This window comes from Lampetra fluviatilis, chromosome 59, assembly GCF_964198595.1.
Source record: "Lampetra fluviatilis chromosome 59, kcLamFluv1.1, whole genome shotgun sequence".
Taxonomy (NCBI): Eukaryota; Metazoa; Chordata; class Hyperoartia; order Petromyzontiformes; family Petromyzontidae; genus Lampetra; species Lampetra fluviatilis.
In genome coordinates this window covers 1,053,975-1,074,379 of record NC_136333.1, presented here as the reverse complement: position 1 = coordinate 1,074,379, position 20,405 = coordinate 1,053,975, and positions in this window count along the sequence as shown.

Below are 20,405 nucleotides of genomic sequence, written 5' to 3'. Positions count from 1 at the left end.
ACTAATTGTAGTAACTAGTTGTAGTAACTAGTTGTAGTAACTAATTGTAGTAACTAATTGTAGTAACTGATTGTAGTAACTAGTTGTAGTAACTAATTGTAGTAACTAGTTGAAGTAACTAGTTGTAGTAACTAATTGTAGTAACTAGTTGTAGTAACTAATTGTAGTAACTAGTTGTAGTAACTAATTGTAGTAACTAGTTGTAGTAACTGATTGTAGTAACTAATTGTAGTAACTAATTGTAGTAACTAGTTGTAGTAACTAAATTGTAGTAACTAGTTGTAGTAACTAATTGTAGTAACTAGTTGTAGTAACTAGTTGTAGTAACTAATTGTAGTAACTGATTGTAGTAACTGATTGTAGTAACTAATTGTAGTAACTAATTGTAGTAACTAGTTGTAGTAACTAATTGTAGTAACTAATTGTAGTAACTAATTGTAGTAACTAATTGTAGTAACTAATTGTAGTAACTAGTTGTAGTAACTAATTGTAGTAACTAATTGTAGTAACTAATTGTAGTAACTAATTGTAGTAACTAGTTGTAGTAACTAATTGTAGTAACTAATTGTAGTAACTAATTGTAGTAACTAGTTGTAGTAACTAATTGTAGTAACTAATTGTAGTAACTAATTGTAGTAACTAATTGTAGTAACTAATTGTAGTAACTAATTGTAGTAACTAATTGTAGTAACTAGTTGTAGTAACTAATTGTAGTAACTAATTGTAGTAACTAATTGTAGTAACTAATTGTAGTAACTAATTGTAGTAACTAATTGTAGTAACTAGTTGTAGTAACTAATTGTAGTAACTAATTGTAGTAACTAATTGTAGTAACTAGTTGTAGTAACTAATTGTAGTAACTAATTGTAGTAACTAATTGTAGTAACTAATTGTAGTAACTAGTTGTAGTAACTAGTTGTAGTAACTAATTGTAGTAACTAGTTGTAGTAACTAGTTGTAGTAACTAGTTGTAGTAACTAATTGTAGTAACTAGTTGTAGTAACTAATTGTAGTAAACTAATTGTAGTAACTAATTGTAGTAACTGATTGTAGTAACTAATTGTAGTAACTAGTTGTAGTAACTAATTGTAGTAACTAATTGTAGTAACTAATTGTAGTAACTGATTGTAGTAACTAATTGTAGTAACTAGTTGTAGTAACTAATTGTAGTAACTGATTGTAGTAACTGATTGTAGTAACTAATTGTAGTAACTGATTGTAGTAACTGATTGTAGTAACTAGTTGTAGTAACTAATTGTAGTAACTGATTGTAGTAACTAATTGTAGTAACTAATTGTAGTAACTGATTGTAGTAACTAATTGTAGTAACTAGTTGTAGTAACTAATTGTAGTAACTAATTGTAGTAACTAATTGTAGTAACTGATTGTAGTAACTAATTGTAGTAACTAGTTGTAGTAACTAATTGTAGTAACTGATTGTAGTAACTGATTGTAGTAACTAGTTGTAGTAACTGATTGTAGTAACTAATTGTAGTAACTAGTTGTAGTAACTGATTGTAGTAACTGATTGTAGTAACTGATTGTAGTAACTAATTGTAGTAACTAGTTGTAGTAACTGATTGTAGTAACTAGTTGTAGTAACTGATTGTAGTAACTAGTTGTAGTAACTGATTGTAGTAACTAGTTGTAGTAACTGATTGTAGTAACTAGTTGTAGTAACTGATTGTAGTAACTGATTGTAGTAACTAATTGTAGTAACTAGTTGTAGTAACTGATTGTAGTAACTAGTTGTAGTAACTGATTGTAGTAACTGATTGTAGTAACTAATTGTAGTAACTAATTGTAGTAACTGATTGTAGTAACTAGTTGTAGTAACTGATTGTAGTAACTGATTGTAGTAACTAATTGTAGTAACTAGTTGTAGTAACTGATTGTAGTAACTAGTTGTAGTAACTGATTGTAGTAACTAATTGTAGTAACTAGTTGTAGTAACTGATTGTAGTAACTGATTGTAGTAACTGATTGTAGTAACTGATTGTAGTAACTGATTGTAGTAACTAATTGTAGTAACTAGTTGTAGTAACTGATTGTAGTAACTGATTGTAGTAACTGATTGTAGTAACTAGTTGTAGTAACTAGTTGTAGTAACTAGTTGTAGTAACTGATTGTAGTAACTAATTGTAGTAACTGATTGTAGTAACTAGTTGTAGTAACTGATTGTAGTAACTAGTTGTAGTAACTGATTGTAGTAACTAGTTGTAGTAACTAGTTGTAGTAACTAGTTGTAGTAACTGATTGTAGTAACTAATTGTAGTAACTAGTTGTAGTAACTAGTTGTAGTAACTGATTGTAGTAACTAGTTGTAGTAACTGATTGTAGTAACTAGTTGTAGTAACTAGTTGTAGTAACTAGTTGTAGTAACTGATTGTAGTAACTAATTGTAGTAACTGATTGTAGTAACTAGTTGTAGTAACTAGTTGTAGTAACTAGTTGTAGTAACTGATTGTAGTAACTAATTGTAGTAACTAGTTGTAGTAACTAGTTGTAGTAACTGATTGTAGTAACTAGTTGTAGTAACTGATTGTAGTAACTAGTTGTAGTAACTAGTTGTAGTAACTAATTGTAGTAACTGATTGTAGTAACTGATTGTAGTAACTGATTGTAGTAACTGATTGTAGTAACTAATTGTAGTAACTAGTTGTAGTAACTGATTGTAGTAACTAATTGTAGTAACTAGTTGTAGTAACTAATTGTAGTAACTAATTGTAGTAACTAGTTGTAGTAACTAATTGTAGTAACTAATTGTAGTAACTAGATTGTAGTAACTAATTGTAGTAACTAATTGTAGTAACTGATTGTAGTAACTGATTGTAGTAACTAATTGTAGTAACTAGTTGTAGTAACTAATTGTAGTAACTGATTGTAGTAACTGATTGTAGTAACTAGTTGTAGTAACTAATTGTAGTAACTAGTTGTAGTAACTGATTGTAGTAACTGATTGTAGTAACTAGTTGTAGTAACTAATTGTAGTAACTAGTTGTAGTAACTAATTGTAGTAACTGATTGTAGTAACTGATTGTAGTAACTAATTGTAGTAACTAGTTGTAGTAACTAATTGTAGTAACTGATTGTAGTAACTGATTGTAGTAACTAGTTGTAGTAACTAATTGTAGTAACTAGTTGTAGTAACTAATTGTAGTAACTAATTGTAGTAACTAGTTGTAGTAACTAATTGTAGTACTGATTGTAGTAACTGATTGTAGTAACTAATTGTAGTAACTAGTTGTAGTAACTAATTGTAGTAACTGATTGTAGTAACTGATTGTAGTAACTAGTTGTAGTAACTAATTGTAGTAACTAGTTGTAGTAACTGAATTGTAGTAACTGATTGTAGTAACTGATTGTAGTAACTAATTGTAGTAACTAATTGTAGTAACTGTAGTAACTAATTGTAGTAACTAGTTGTAGTAACTAATTGTAGTAACTAATTGTAGTAACTAATTGTAGTAACTAGTTGTAGTAACTAATTGTAGTAACTAATTGTAGTAACTAATTGTAGTAACTAATTGTAGTAACTAATTGTAGTAACTAATTGTAGTAACTAATTGTAGTAACTAGTTGTAGTAACTAATTGTAGTAACTAATTGTAGTAACTAATTGTAGTAACTAATTGTAGTAACTAATTGTAGTAACTAATTGTAGTAACTAATTGTAGTAACTAATTGTAGTAACTAATTGTAGTAACTAATTGTAGTAACTAATTGTAGTAACTAATTGTAGTAAACTAATTGTAGTAACTAATTGTAGTAACTAATTGTAGTAACTAATTGTAGTAACTAATTGTAGTAACTAGTTGTAGTAACTAATTGTAGTAACTAATTGTAGTAACTAATTGTAGTAACTAATTGTAGTAACTAATTGTAGTAACTAATTGTAGTAACTAATTGTAGTAACTAATTGTAGTAACTAATTGTAGTAACTAATTGTAGTAACTAATTGTAGTAACTAATTGTAGTAACTAATTGTAGTAACTAGTTGTAGTAACTAATTGTAGTAACTAATTGTAGTAACTAATTGTAGTAACTAATTGTAGTAACTAATTGTAGTAACTAGTTGTAGTAACTAATTGTAGTAACTAATTGTAGTAACTAATTGTAGTAACTAATTGTAGTAACTAATTGTAGTAACTAATTGTAGTAACTAATTGTAGTAACTAATTGTAGTAACTAATTGTAGTAACTAATTGTAGTAACTAATTGTAGTAACTAATTGTAGTAACTAGTTGTAGTAACTAGTTGTAGTAACTAATTGTAGTAACTAGTTGTAGTAACTAATTGTAGTAACTAATTGTAGTAACTAATTGTAGTAACTAGTTGTAGTAACTAATTGTAGTAACTAATTGTAGTAACTAATTGTAGTAAACTAATTGTAGTAACTAATTGTAGTAACTAGTTGTAGTAACTAATTGTAGTAACTAATTGTAGTAACTAATTGTAGTAACTAGTTGTAGTAACTAATTGTAGTAACTAATTGTAGTAACTAGTTGTAGTAACTAATTGTAGTAACTAATTGTAGTAACTAATTGTAGTAACTAATTGTAGTAACTAGTTGTAGTAACTAATTGTAGTAACTAATTGTAGTAACTAATTGTAGTAACTAATTGTAGTAACTAATTGTAGTAACTAATTGTAGTAACTAGTTGTAGTAACTAGTTGTAGTAACTAATTGTAGTAACTAATTGTAGTAACTAAGTTGTAGTAACTAATTGTAGTAACTAATTGTAGTAACTAATTGTAGTAACTGATTGTAGTAACTGATTGTAGTAACTAATTGTAGTAACTAATTGTAGTAACTAGTTGTAGTAACTAATTGTAGTAACTGATTGTAGTAACTGATTGTAGTAACTGATGTAGTAACTAATTGTAGTAACTAATTGTAGTAACTATTGTAGTAACTAATTGTAGTAACTGATTGTAGTAACTAATTGTAGTAACTAATTGTAGTAACTAGTTGTAGTAACTAATTGTAGTAACTAATTGTAGTAACTAATTGTAGTAAACTGATTGTAGTAACTAATTGTAGTAACTAATTGTAGTAACTAATTGTAGTAACTAGTTGTAGTAACTAATTGTAGTAACTAATTGTAGTAACTAATTGTAGTAACTAATTGTAGTAACTAATTGTAGTAACTAATTGTAGTAACTAATTGTAGTAACTGATTGTAGTAACTAATTGTAGTAACTAATTGTAGTAACTAATTGTAGTAACTAATTGTAGTAACTAATTGTAGTAACTGATTGTAGTAACTAATTGTAGTAACTAATTGTAGTAACTAATAATTTGTAGTAACTAATTGTAGTAACTAATTGTAGTAACTAATTGTAGTAACTAATTGTAGTAACTATTGTAGTAACTGATTGTAGTAACTAATTGTAGTAACTAATTGTAGTAACTAATTGTAGTAACTAATTGTAGTAACTAATTGTAGTAACTGATTGTAGTAACTGATTGTAGTAACTGATTGTAGTAACTAATTGTAGTAACTAATTGTAGTAACTAGTTGTAGTAACTAATTGTAGTAACTAATTGTAGTAACTGATTGTAGTAACTAATTGTAGTAACTAATTGTAGTAACTAATTGTAGTAACCTGATTGTAGTAACTAGTTGTAGTAACTAATTGTAGTAACTGATTGTAGTAACTAATTGTAGTAACTAATTGTAGTAACTAATTGTAGTAACTGATTGTAGTAACTAGTTGTAGTAACTAGTTGTAGTAACTAATTGTAGTAACTAATTGTAGTAACTGATTGTAGTAACTAGTTGTAGTAACTAATTGTAGTAACTAGATTGTAGTAACTAATTGTAGTAACTAATTGTAGTAACTAATTGTAGTAACTAATTGTAGTAAACTAGTTGTAGTAACTAATTGTAGTAACTAGTTGTAGTAACTAATTGTAGTAACTAATTGTAGTAACTAATTGTAGTAACTAGTTGTAGTAACTAATTGTAGTAACTGATTGTAGTAACTAATTGTAGTAACTAATTGTAGTAACTAATTGTAGTAACTAATTGTAGTAACTAATTGTAGTAACTAATTGTAGTAACTAATTGTAGTAACTGATTGTAGTAACTAATTGTAGTAACTAATTGTAGTAACTAATTGTAGTAACTAATTGTAGTAACTAGTTGTAGTAACTAATTGTAGTAACTAATTGTAGTAACTGATTGTAGTAACTAATTGTAGTAACTAATTGTAGTAACTAGTTGTAGTAACTAATTGTAGTAACTAGTTGTAGTAACTAATTGTAGTAACTAATTGTAGTAACTGATTGTAGTAACTAATTGTAGTAACTAATTGTAGTAACTGATTGTAGTAACTAATTGTAGTAACTGATTGTAGTAAACTAATTGTAGTAACTAGTTGTAGTAACTAATTGTAGTAACTAATTGTAGTAACAGTAGTACTAATGTAGTAACTAATTGTAGTAACTGATTGTAGTAACTAATTGTAGTAACTGATTGTAGTAACTGATTGTAGTAACTGATTGTAGTAACTGATTGTAGTAACTAATTGTAGTAACTAGTTGTAGTAACTAATTGTAGTAACTAATTGTAGTAACTAGATTGTAGTAACTGATTGTAGTAACTGATTGTAGTAACTAATTGTAGTAACTAATTGTAGTAACTAATTGTAGTAACTAGTTGTAGTAACTGATTGTAGTAACTAATTGTAGTAACTAATTGTAGTAACTAATTGTAGTAACTAGTTGTAGTAACTAATTGTAGTAACTGATTGTAGTAACTAATTGTAGTAACTAATTGTAGTAACTAGTTGTAGTAACTAATTGTAGTAACTAATTGTAGTAACTAATTGTAGTAACTAATTGTAGTAACTGATTGTAGTAACTAATTGTAGTAACTAATTGTAGTAACTAATTGTAGTAACTAATTGTAGTAACTAATTGTAGTAACTAATTGTAGTAACTGATTGTAGTAACTAATTGTAGTAACTAATTGTAGTAACTAATTGTAGTAACTAATTGTAGTAACTGATTAGAACTGATTGTAGTAACTAATTGTAGTAACTGATTGTAGTAACTAATTGTAGTAACTGATTGTAGTAACTAGTTGTAGTAACTAATTGTAGTAACTGATTGTAGTAACTAATTGTAGTAACTAATTGTAGTAACTGATTGTAGTAACTAATTGTAGTAACTGATTGTAGTAACTAATTGTAGTAACTAATTGTAGTAACTGATTGTAGTAACTAATTGTAGTAACTAATTGTAGTAACTAATTGTAGTAACTAGTTGTAGTAACTAATTGTAGTAACTAATTGTAGTAACTAATTGTAGTAACTGATTGTAGTAACTGATTGTAGTAACTAATTGTAGTAACTAATTGTAGTAACTAATTGTAGTAACTAGTTGTAGTAACTAATTGTAGTAACTAATTGTAGTAACTAATTGTAGTAAACTGATTGTAGTAACTGATTGTAGTAACTAATTGTAGTAACTAATTGTAGTAACTAGTTGTAGTAACTGATTGTAGTAACTAATTGTAGTAACTAATTGTAGTAACTAGTTGTAGTAACTAATTGTAGTAACTGATTGTAGTAACTAATTGTAGTAACTAATTGTAGTAACTAGTTGTAGTAACTAATTGTAGTAACTGATTGTAGTAACTAATTGTAGTAAACTAATTGTAGTAACTAATTGTAGTAACTGATTGTAGTAACTAATGTAGTAACTAATTGTAGTAACTGATTGTAGTAACTAATTACTACAACAGTTACTACAATTAGTTACTACAATTAGTTACTACAATCAGTTACTACAATTAGTTACTACAATTAGTTACTACAATTAGTTACTACAATCAGTTACTACAATTAGTTACTACAACTAGTTACTACAATTAGTTACTACAATTAGTTACTACAATCAGTTACTACAATTAGTTACTACAACTAGTTACTACAATTAGTTACTACAATTAGTTACTACAATCAGTTACTACAACTAGTTACTACAATTAGTTACTACAATTAGTTACTACAATCAGTTACTACAATCAGTTACTACAATTAGTTACTACAATTAGTTACTACAATTAGTTACTACAACTAGTTACTACAATTAGTTACTACAATTAGTTACTACAATTAGTTACTACAATCAGTTACTACAATCAGTTACTACAATTAGTTACTACAATTAGTTACTACAATTAGTTACTACAACTAGTTACTACAATTAGTTACTACAATTAGTTACTACAATTAGTTACTACAATCAGTTACTACAATTAGTTACTACAAATAGTTACTACAATCAGTTACTACAATTAGTTACTACAATCAGTTACTACAATTAGTTACTACAATTAGTTACTACAATCAGTTACTACAATTAGTTACTACAACTAGTTACTACAATCAGTTACTACAATTAGTTACTACAATCAGTTACTACAATTAGTTACTACAATCAGTTACTACAATCAGTTACTACAATTAGTTACTACAATTAGTTACTACAATTAGTTACTACAATTAGTTACTACAATCAGTTACTACAATTAGTTACTACAATTAGTTACTACAATTAGTTACTACAATTAGTTACTACAATTAGTTACTACAATTAGTTACTACAATCAGTTACTACAATTAGTTACTACAATTAGTTACTACAATTAGTTACTACAATTAGTTACTACAACTAGTTACTACAATTAGTTACTACAATTAGTTACTACAATCAGTTACTACAATTAGTTACTACAACTAGTTACTACAATTAGTTACTACAATTAGTTACTACAATTAGTTACTACAATCAGTTACTACAACTAGTTACTACAATTAGTTACTACAATTAGTTACTACAATTAGTTACTACAATCAGTTACTACAATCAGTTACTACAACTAGTTACTACAATTAGTTACTACAATTAGTTACTACAACTAGTTACTACAATTAGTTACTACAATCAGTTACTACAATCAGTTACTACAATCAGTTACTACAATCAGTTACTACAATTAGTTACTACAATCAGTTACTACAATTAGTTACTACAATTAGTTACTACAACTAGTTACTACAATTAGTTACTACAATTAGTTACTACAACTAGTTACTACAATTAGTTACTACAATCAGTTACTACAATTAGTTACTACAATCAGTTACTACAATTAGTTACTACAATTAGTTACTACAATCAGTTACTACAATTAGTTACTACAATTAGTTACTACAACTAGTTACTACAATTAGTTACTACAACTAGTTACTACAATTAGTTACTACAATTAGTTACTACAATCAGTTACTACAATTAGTTACTACAATTAGTTACTACAACTAGTTACTACAATTAGTTACTACAATTAGTTACTACAATTAGTTACTACAATTAGTTACTACAATCAGTTACTACAATTAGTTACTACAATTAGTTACTACAATTAGTTACTACAATTAGTTACTACAATTAGTTACTACAACTAGTTACTACAATTAGTTACTACAATCAGTTACTACAATTAGTTACTACAACTAGTTACTACAATTAGTTACTACAATTAGTTACTACAATTAGTTACTACAACTAGTTACTACAATTAGTTACTACAACTAGTTACTACAATTAGTTACTACAATTAGTTACTACAATTAGTTACTACAATTAGTTACTACAATCAGTTACTACAATTAGTTACTACAACTAGTTACTACAATCAGTTACTACAATTAGTTACTACAATTAGTTACTACAACTAGTTACTACAACTAGTTACTACAATCAGTTACTACAATTAGTTACTACAATTAGTTACTACAATTAGTTACTACAATCAGTTACTACAATTAGTTACTACAACTAGTTACTACAATCAGTTACTACAATTAGTTACTACAATTAGTTACTACAATTAGTTACTACAATCAGTTACTACAATTAGTTACTACAATTAGTTACTACAACTAGTTACTACAATTAGTTACTACAATTAGTTACTACAATCAGTTACTACAATCAGTTACTACAATCAGTTACTACAATTAGTTACTACAATTAGTTACTACAATTAGTTACTACAATTAGTTACTACAATTAGTTACTACAATCAGTTACTACAATTAGTTACTACAATTAGTTACTACAATTAGTTACTACAATTAGTTACTACAACTAGTTACTACAATTAGTTACTACAATTAGTTACTACAATTAGTTACTACAATCAGTTACTACAATTAGTTACTACAATTAGTTACTACAATTAGTTACTACAATTAGTTACTACAATTAGTTACTACAATCAGTTACTACAATTAGTTACTACAATTAGTTACTACAATTAGTTACTACAATTAGTTACTACAATTAGTTACTACAATTAGTTACTACAATTAGTTACTACAACTAGTTACTACAATTAGTTACTACAATTAGTTACTACAATTAGTTACTACAATCAGTTACTACAATTAGTTACTACAATTAGTTACTACAATTAGTTACTACAACTAGTTACTACAATTAGTTACTACAATTAGTTACTACAATCAGTTACTACAATTAGTTACTACAATCAGTTACTACAATTAGTTACTACAATTAGTTACTACAATCAGTTACTACAATCAGTTACTACAATCAGTTACTACAATTAGTTACTACAACTAGTTACTACAATTAGTTACTACAATTAGTTACTACAATCAGTTACTACAATCAGTTACTACAATTAGTTACTACAATTAGTTACTACAATTAGTTACTACAACTAGTTACTACAATTAGTTACTACAATTAGTTACTACAACTAGTTACTACAACTAGTTACTACAATTAGTTACTACAATTAGTTACTACAATTAGTTACTACAATTAGTTACTACAATTAGTTACTACAATTAGTTACTACAATTAGTTACTACAATTAGTTACTACAATTAGTTACTACAATTAGTTACTACAATTAGTTACTACAACTAGTTACTACAATTAGTTACTACAACTAGTTACTACAACTAGTTACTACAATTAGTTACTACAATTAGTTACTACAACTAGTTACTACAACTAGTTACTACAATTAGTTACTACAATTAGTTACTACAATTAGTTACTACAATTAGTTACTACAATTAGTTACTACAACTAGTTACTACAATTAGTTACTACAATTAGTTACTACAATTAGTTACTACAACTAGTTACTACAATTAGTTACTACAACTAGTTACTACAACTAGTTACTACAATTAGTTACTACAATTAGTTACTACAATTAGTTACTACAATTAGTTACTACAATTAGTTACTACAATTAGTTACTACAATTAGTTACTACAATTAGTTACTACAATCAGTTACTACAATTAGTTACTACAATTAGTTACTACAATTAGTTACTACAACTAGTTACTACAATTAGTTACTACAATTAGTTACTACAATTAGTTACTACAATTAGTTACTACAATTAGTTACTACAACTAGTTACTACAATTAGTTAACTACAATTAGTTACTACAATCAGTTACTACAATTAGTTACTACAATTAGTTACTACAATTAGTTACTACAATTAGTTACTACAATTAGTTACTACAATTAGTTACTACAAATTAGTTACTACAATTAGTTACTACAATTAGTTACTACAATTAGTTACTACAACTAGTTACTACAATTAGTTACTACAATTAGTTACTACAATTAGTTACTACAATTAGTTACTACAATTAGTTACTACAATTAGTTACTACAATTAGTTACTACAATTAGTTACTACAATTAGTTACTACAATTAGTTACTACAATTAGTTACTACAACTAGTTACTACAATTAGTTACTACAATTAGTTACTACAATCAGTTACTACAATCAGTTACTACAATTAGTTACTACAACTAGTTACTACAATTAGTTACTACAATCAGTTACTACAATTAGTTACTACAATTAGTTACTACAATTAGTTACTACAATTAGTTACTACAATTAGTTACTACAACTAGTTACTACAATTAGTTACTACAACTAGTTACTACAATTAGTTACTACAACTAGTTACTACAATTAGTTACTACAATCAGTTACTACAATTAGTTACTACAATTAGTTACTACAATCAGTTACTACAATCAGTTACTACAATCAGTTACTACAACTAGTTACTACAATTAGTTACTACAACTAGTTACTACAATCAGTTACTACAATCAGTTACTACAATTAGTTACTACAACTAGTTACTACAATTAGTTACTACAATCAGTTACTACAATCAGTTACTACAATTAGTTACTACAACTAGTTACTACAATTAGTTACTACAATTAGTTACTACAACTAGTTACTACAATTAGTTACTACAACTAGTTACTACAATCAGTTACTACAATCAGTTACTACAATTAGTTACTACAACTAGTTACTACAATTAGTTACTACAATCAGTTACTACAATCAGTTACTACAATTAGTTACTACAACTAGTTACTACAATTAGTTACTACAACTAGTTACTACAATCAGTTACTACAATCAGTTACTACAACTAGTTACTACAATAGTTACTACAACTCAGTTACTACAATCAGTTACTACAATCAGTTACTACAATTAGTTACTACAACTAGTTACTACAATTAGTTACTACAATCAGTTACTACAATCAGTTACTACAATTAGTTACTACAATTAGTTACTACAATCAGTTACTACAATTAGTTACTACAATAGTTACTACAACTAGTTACTACAATTAGTTACTACAATTAGTTACTACAACTAGTTACTACAATAGTTACTACAATCAGTTACTACAACTAGTTACTACAATTAGTTACTACAACTCAGTTACTACAATCAGTTACTACAATCAGTTACTACAATCAGTTACTACAATTAGTTACTACAACTAGTTACTACAACTAGTTACTACAATCAGTTACTACAACTAGTTACTACAATCAGTTACTACAACTAGTTACTACAACTAGTTACTACAATTAGTTACTACAATCAGTTACTACAACTAGTTACTACAAATAGTTACTACAACTAGTTACTACAATCAGTTACTACAATCTAGTTACTACAATCAGTTACTACAACTAGTTACTACAACTCAGTTACTACAACTAGTTACTACAATCAGTTACTACAATCAGTTACTACAATCAGTTACTACAACTAGTTACTACAACTAGTTACTACAATTAGTTACTACAATCAGTTACTACAACTAGTTACTACAACTAGTTACTACAACTAGTTACTACAATCAGTTACTACAACTAGTTACTACAATCAGTTACTACAACTAGTTACTACAATCAGTTACTACAATTAGTTACTACAATCAGTTACTACAACTAGTTACTACAACTAGTTACTACAACTAGTTACTACAATCAGTTACTACAATCAGTTACTACAATCAGTTACTACAACTAGTTACTACAATAGTTACTACAATCAGTTACTACAATCAGTTACTACAATCAGTTACTACAATCAGTTACTACAATCAGTTACTACAACTAGTTACTACAATTAGTTACTACAATCAGTTACTACAACTAGTTACTACAATCAGTTACTACAACTAGTTACTACAATAGTTACTACAATCAGTTACTACAATCAGTTACTACAACTAGTTACTACAATCAGTTACTACAATTAGTTACTACAATTAGTTACTACAATCAGTTACTACAATTCAGTTACTACAACTAGTTACTACAATCAGTTACTACAACTAGTTACTACAATAGTTACTACAATCTAGTTACTACAATCAGTTACTACAACTAGTTACTACAACTCAGTTACTACAACTAGTTACTACAATCAGTTACTACAACTAGTTACTACAATCAGTTACTACAATCTAGTTACTACAATCAGTTACTACAACTAGTTACTACAATTAGTTACTACAATCAGTTACTACAATCAGTTACTACAATCAGTTACTACAACTAGTTACTACAATTAGTTACTACAATAGTTACTACAACTAGTTACTACAATAGTTACTACAATCAGTTACTACAATTAGTTACTACAACTAGTTACTACAATTAGTTACTACAATCAGTTACTACAATTAGTTACTACAATTAGTTACTACAATTAGTTACTACAACTAGTTACTACAATTAGTAACTACAATCAGTTACTACAATTAGTTACTACAATTAGTTACTACAATCAGTTACTACAATTAGTTACTACAACTAGTTACTACAATCAGTTACTACAATCAGTTACTACAATTAGTTACTACAATCAGTTACTACAATCAGTTACTACAATTAGTTACTACAACTAGTTACTACAATTAGTTACTACAATCAGTTACTACAATTAGTTACTACAATTAGTTACTACAATTAGTTACTACAACTAGTTACTACAATTAGTTACTACAATCAGTTACTACAATTAGTTACTACAATTAGTTACTACAATTAGTTACTACAACTAGTTACTACAATTAGTTACTACAACTAGTTACTACAACTAGTTACTACAACTAGTTACTACAATTAGTTACTACAACTAGTTACTACAACTTAGTTACTACAATTAGTTACTACAATTAGTTACTACAATTAGTTACTACAATTAGTTACTACAACTAGTTACTACAATTAGTTACTACAATTAGTTACTACAATTAGTTACTACAACTAGTTACTACAATTAGTTACTACAATTAGTTACTACAATTAGTTACTACAATTAGTTACTACAATTAGTTACTACAATTAGTTACTACAACTAGTTACTACAATTAGTTACTACAATTAGTTACTACAATTAGTTACTACAATTAGTTACTACAATTAGTTACTACAATTAGTTACTACAATTAGTTACTACAACTAGTTACTACAATTAGTTACTACAATTAGTTACTACAATTAGTTACTACAACTAGTTACTACAATTAGTTACTACAATTAGTTACTACAATTAGTTACTACAATTAGTTACTACAACTAGTTACTACAATTAGTTACTACAATTAGTTACTACAATTAGTTACTACAATTAGTTACTACAATTAGTTACTACAACTAGTTACTACAATTAGTTACTACAATTAGTTACTACAATCAGTTACTACAATAAGTTACTACAATTAGTTACTACAACTAGTTACTACAACTAGTTACTACAATTAGTTACTACAACTAGTTACTACAATTAGTTACTACAACTAGTTACTACAATTAGTTACACTACAATTAGTTACTACAATCAGTTACTACAACTAGTTACTACAATTAGTTACTACAACTAGTTACTACAATTAGTTACTACAACTAGTTACTACAACTTAGTTACTACAACTAGTTACTACAACTAGTTACTACAATAGTTACTACAATAGTTACTACAATCAGTTACTACAATTAGTTACTACAACTTAGTTACTACAACTAGTTACTACAACTAGTTACTACAATTAGTTACTACAATCAGTTACTACAATTAGTTACTACAATCTAGTTACTACAATTAGTTACTACAAATAGTTACTACAACTAGTTACTACAATTAGTTACTACAATTAGTTACTACAATTAGTTACTACAATTAGTTACTACAATTAGTTACTACAATTAGTTACTACAACTAGTTACTACAACTAGTTACTACAATTAGTTACTACAATTAGTTACTACAATTAGTTACTACAATTAGTTACTACAATCAGTTACTACAATTAGTTACTACAATTAGTTACTACAATAGTTACAACAATTAGTTACTACAACTAGTTACTACAATTAGTTACTACAACTTAGTTACTACAACTAGTTACTACAATTAGTTACTACAAATAGTTACTACAATTAGTTACTACAACTAGTTACTACAATTAGTTACTACAATTAGTTACTACAATTAGTTACTACAATTAGTTACTACAATTAGTTACTACAATTAGTTACTACAATAGTTACTACAACTAGTTACTACAATTAGTTACTACAATTAGTTACTACAACTAGTTACTACAATAGTTACTACAATAGTTACTACAATTAGTTACTACAATTAGTTACTACAATTAGTTACAACAATTAGTTACAACAATCAGTTACTACAATAAGTTACTACAATTAGTTACAACAATCAGTTACTACAATCAGTTACTACAATTAGTTACTACAATTAGTTACTACAATCTAGTTACTACAATTAGTTACTACAATTAGTTACTACAATTAGTTACTACAATTAGTTACTACAATTAGTTACTACAATTAGTTACTACAATTAGTTACTACAACTAGTTACTACAATTAGTTACTACAATTAGTTACTACAATTAGTTACTACAATTAGTTACAACAATCAGTTACTACAATTAGTTACTACAATTAGTTACAACAATTAGTTACTACAACTAGTTACTACAATTAGTTACTACAATTCAGTTACTACAATTAGTTACTACAATCAGTTACTACAATTAGTTACTACAATTAGTTACTACAATTAGTTACTACAATTAGTTACTACAATCAGTTACTACAATTAGTTACTACAATTCAGTTACTACAATTAGTTACTACAATCAGTTACTACAATTAGTTACTACAATTAGTTACTACAATTAGTTACTACAACTAGTTACTACAATTAGTTACTACAATTAGTTACTACAATTAGTTACTACAATTAGTTACTACAATTAGTTACTACAATTAGTTACTACAATTAGTTACTACAACTAGTTACTACAATTAGTTACTACAATTAGTTACTACAATTAGTTACTACAATTAGTTACAACAATCAGTTACTACAATTAGTTACTACAATTAGTTACAACAATTAGTTACTACAACTAGTTACTACAATTAGTTACTACAATCAGTTACTACAATTAGTTACTACAATCAGTTACTACAATTAGTTACTACAATTAGTTACTACAATTAGTTACTACAATAGTTACAACAATTAGTTACTACAACTAGTTACTACAACTAGTTACTACAATAGTTACTACAATTAGTTACTACAATCAGTTACTACAATTAGTTACTACAATTAGTTACTACAATTAGTTACAACAATCAGTTACTACAATTAGTTACTACAATTAGTTACTACAATTAGTTACTACAATTAGTTACTACAATTAGTTACTACAATTAGTTACTACAATCAGTTACTACAATTAGTTACTACAAATTAGTTACTACAACTAGTTACTACAACTAGTTACTACAATCAGTTACTACAATTAGTTACTACAATTAGTTACTACAATTAGTTACTACAATTAGTTACTACAATTAGTTACTACAACTAGTTACTACAATTAGTTACTACAATCAGTTACTACAATTAGTTACTACAATCAGTTACTACAATTAGTTACTACAATTAGTTACAACAATTAGTTACTACAATTAGTTACTACAATTAGTTACAACAATCAGTTACTACAATTAGTTACTACAATTAGTTACTACAATTAGTTACTACAATTAGTTACTACAATCAGTTACTACAATTAGTTACTACAATTAGTTACAACAATTAGTTACTACAACTAGTTACTACAATAGTTACTACAATCAGTTACTACAATTAGTTACTACAATCAGTTACTACAATTAGTTACTACAATTAGTTACAACAATCAGTTACTACAACTAGTTACTACAATCAGTTACTACAATTAGTTACAACAATCAGTTACTACAATTAGTTACTACAATCAGTTACTACAATTAGTTACAACAATCAGTTACTACAATTAGTTACTACAATTAGTTACTACAAACTAGTTACTACAATCAGTTACTACAATTAGTTACTACAACTAGTTACTACAATTAGTTACTACAATTAGTTACTACAACTAGTTACAACAATCAGTTACTACAATTAGTTACTACAATTAGTTACTACAACTAGTTACTACAATTAGTTACTACAATTAGTTACAACAATCAGTTACTACAATTAGTTACTACAATTAGTTACTACAACTAGTTACTACAATTAGTTACTACAATAGTTACTACAATTAGTTACTACAATTAGTTACTACAATTAGTTACAACAATCAGTTACTACAATTAGTTACTACAATTAGTTACTACAACTAGTTACTACAATTAGTTACAACAATCAGTTACTACAACTAGTTACTACAATTAGTTACTACAATTAGTTACTACAATTAGTTACTACAATTAGTTACAACAATCAGTTACTACAATTAGTTACTACAATTAGTTACTACAACTAGTTACTACAACTAGTTACAACAATCAGTTACTACAATTAGTTACTACAACTAGTTACTACAATTAGTTACTACAATCAGTTACTACAACTAGTTACTACAATTAGTTACTACAATCAGTTACTACAACTAGTTACAACAATCAGTTACTACAATTAGTTACTACAATTAGTTTACTACAATTAGTTACTACAATCAGTTACTACAATTAGTTACTACAACTAGTTACTACAATCAGTTACTACAACTAGTTACTACAATTAGTTACTACAATCAGTTACTACAACTAGTTACAACAATCAGTTACTACAATTAGTTACTACAATTAGTTACTACAATTAGTTACTACAATCAGTTACTACAATTAGTTACTACAATCAGTTACTACAATCAGTTACTACAACTAGTTACTACAATCAGTTACTACAATTAGTTACTACAACTAGTTACTACAATTAGTTACTACAATCAGTTACTACAATTAGTTACTACAATCAGTTACTACAATCAGTTACTACAACTAGTTACTACAACTAGTTACTACAATTAGTTACTACAATTAGTTACTACAACTAGTTACTACAATCAGTTACTACAATTAGTTACTACAACTAGTTACTACAATTAGTTACTACAACTAGTTACTACAACTAGTTACTACAATAGTTACTACAACTAGTTACTACAATCAGTTACTACAATCAGTTACTACAATCAGTTACTACAACTAGTTACTACAACTAGTTACTACAAATTAGTTACTACAATCAGTTACTACAATCAGTTACTACAATCAGTTACTACAATCAGTTACTACAATTAGTTACTACAATTAGTTACTACAATCAGTTACTACAACTAGTTACTACAATCAGTTACTACAATTAGTTACTACAATTAGTTACTACAATCAGTTACTACAATCAGTTACTACAATCAGTTACTACAATCTAGTTACTACAATTAGTTACTACAATCAGTTACTACAACTAGTTACTACAATCAGTTACTACAATTAGTTACTACAATTAGTTACAACAATTCAGTTACTACAATTAGTTACTACAATTAGTTACTACAACTAGTTACTACAATTAGTTACTACAATCAGTTACTACAATTAGTTACTACAATCAGTTACTACAATCAGTTACTACAACTAGTTACTACAACTAGTTACTACAATTAGTTACTACAATTAGTTACTACAACTAGTTACTACAATCAGTTACTACAATTAGTTACTACAACTAGTTACTACAATTAGTTACTACCAACTAGTTACTACAACTAGTTACTACAAATAGTTACTACAACTAGTTACTACAATCAGTTACTACAATCAGTTACTACAATCAGTTACTACAACTAGTTACTACAACTAGTTACTACAATTAGTTACTACAATCAGTTACTACAATCAGTTACTACAATCAGTTACTACAATCAGTTACTACAATTAGTTACTACAATTAGTTACTACAACTAGTTACTACAATTAGTTACTACAACTAGTTACTACAATCAGTTACTACAATCAGTTACTACAATCAAGTTAACTACAATTAGTTACTACAATCAGTTACTACAATCAGTTACTACAATCAGTTACTACAATCAGTTTACTACATTCAGTTACTACAATCAGTTACTACAATCAGTTACTACAATCAGTTACTACAATCAGTTACTACATCAGTTACTACAATCAGTTACTACAATTAGTTACTACAACTAGTTACTACAATTCGTTACTACAATCCGTTACTACAATCAGTTACTACAATCAGTTACTACAATCAGTTACTACAATCAGTTACTACAATCAGTTACTACAATCAGTTACTACAATCAGTTACAACAATCAGTTACTACAATCAGTTACTACAATCAGTTACTACAATCAGTTACTACAATCAGTTACTACCAATTAGTTACTACAACTAGTTACTACAATTAGTCTACTACAATCAGTTACTACAATCAGTTACTACAATCAGTTACAACAATTAGTTACTACAATCAGTTACTACAATTAGTTACTACAATCAGTTACTACCAATCAGTTACTACAATTAGTTACTACAATCAGTTACTACAAATAGTTACTACAATCAGTTA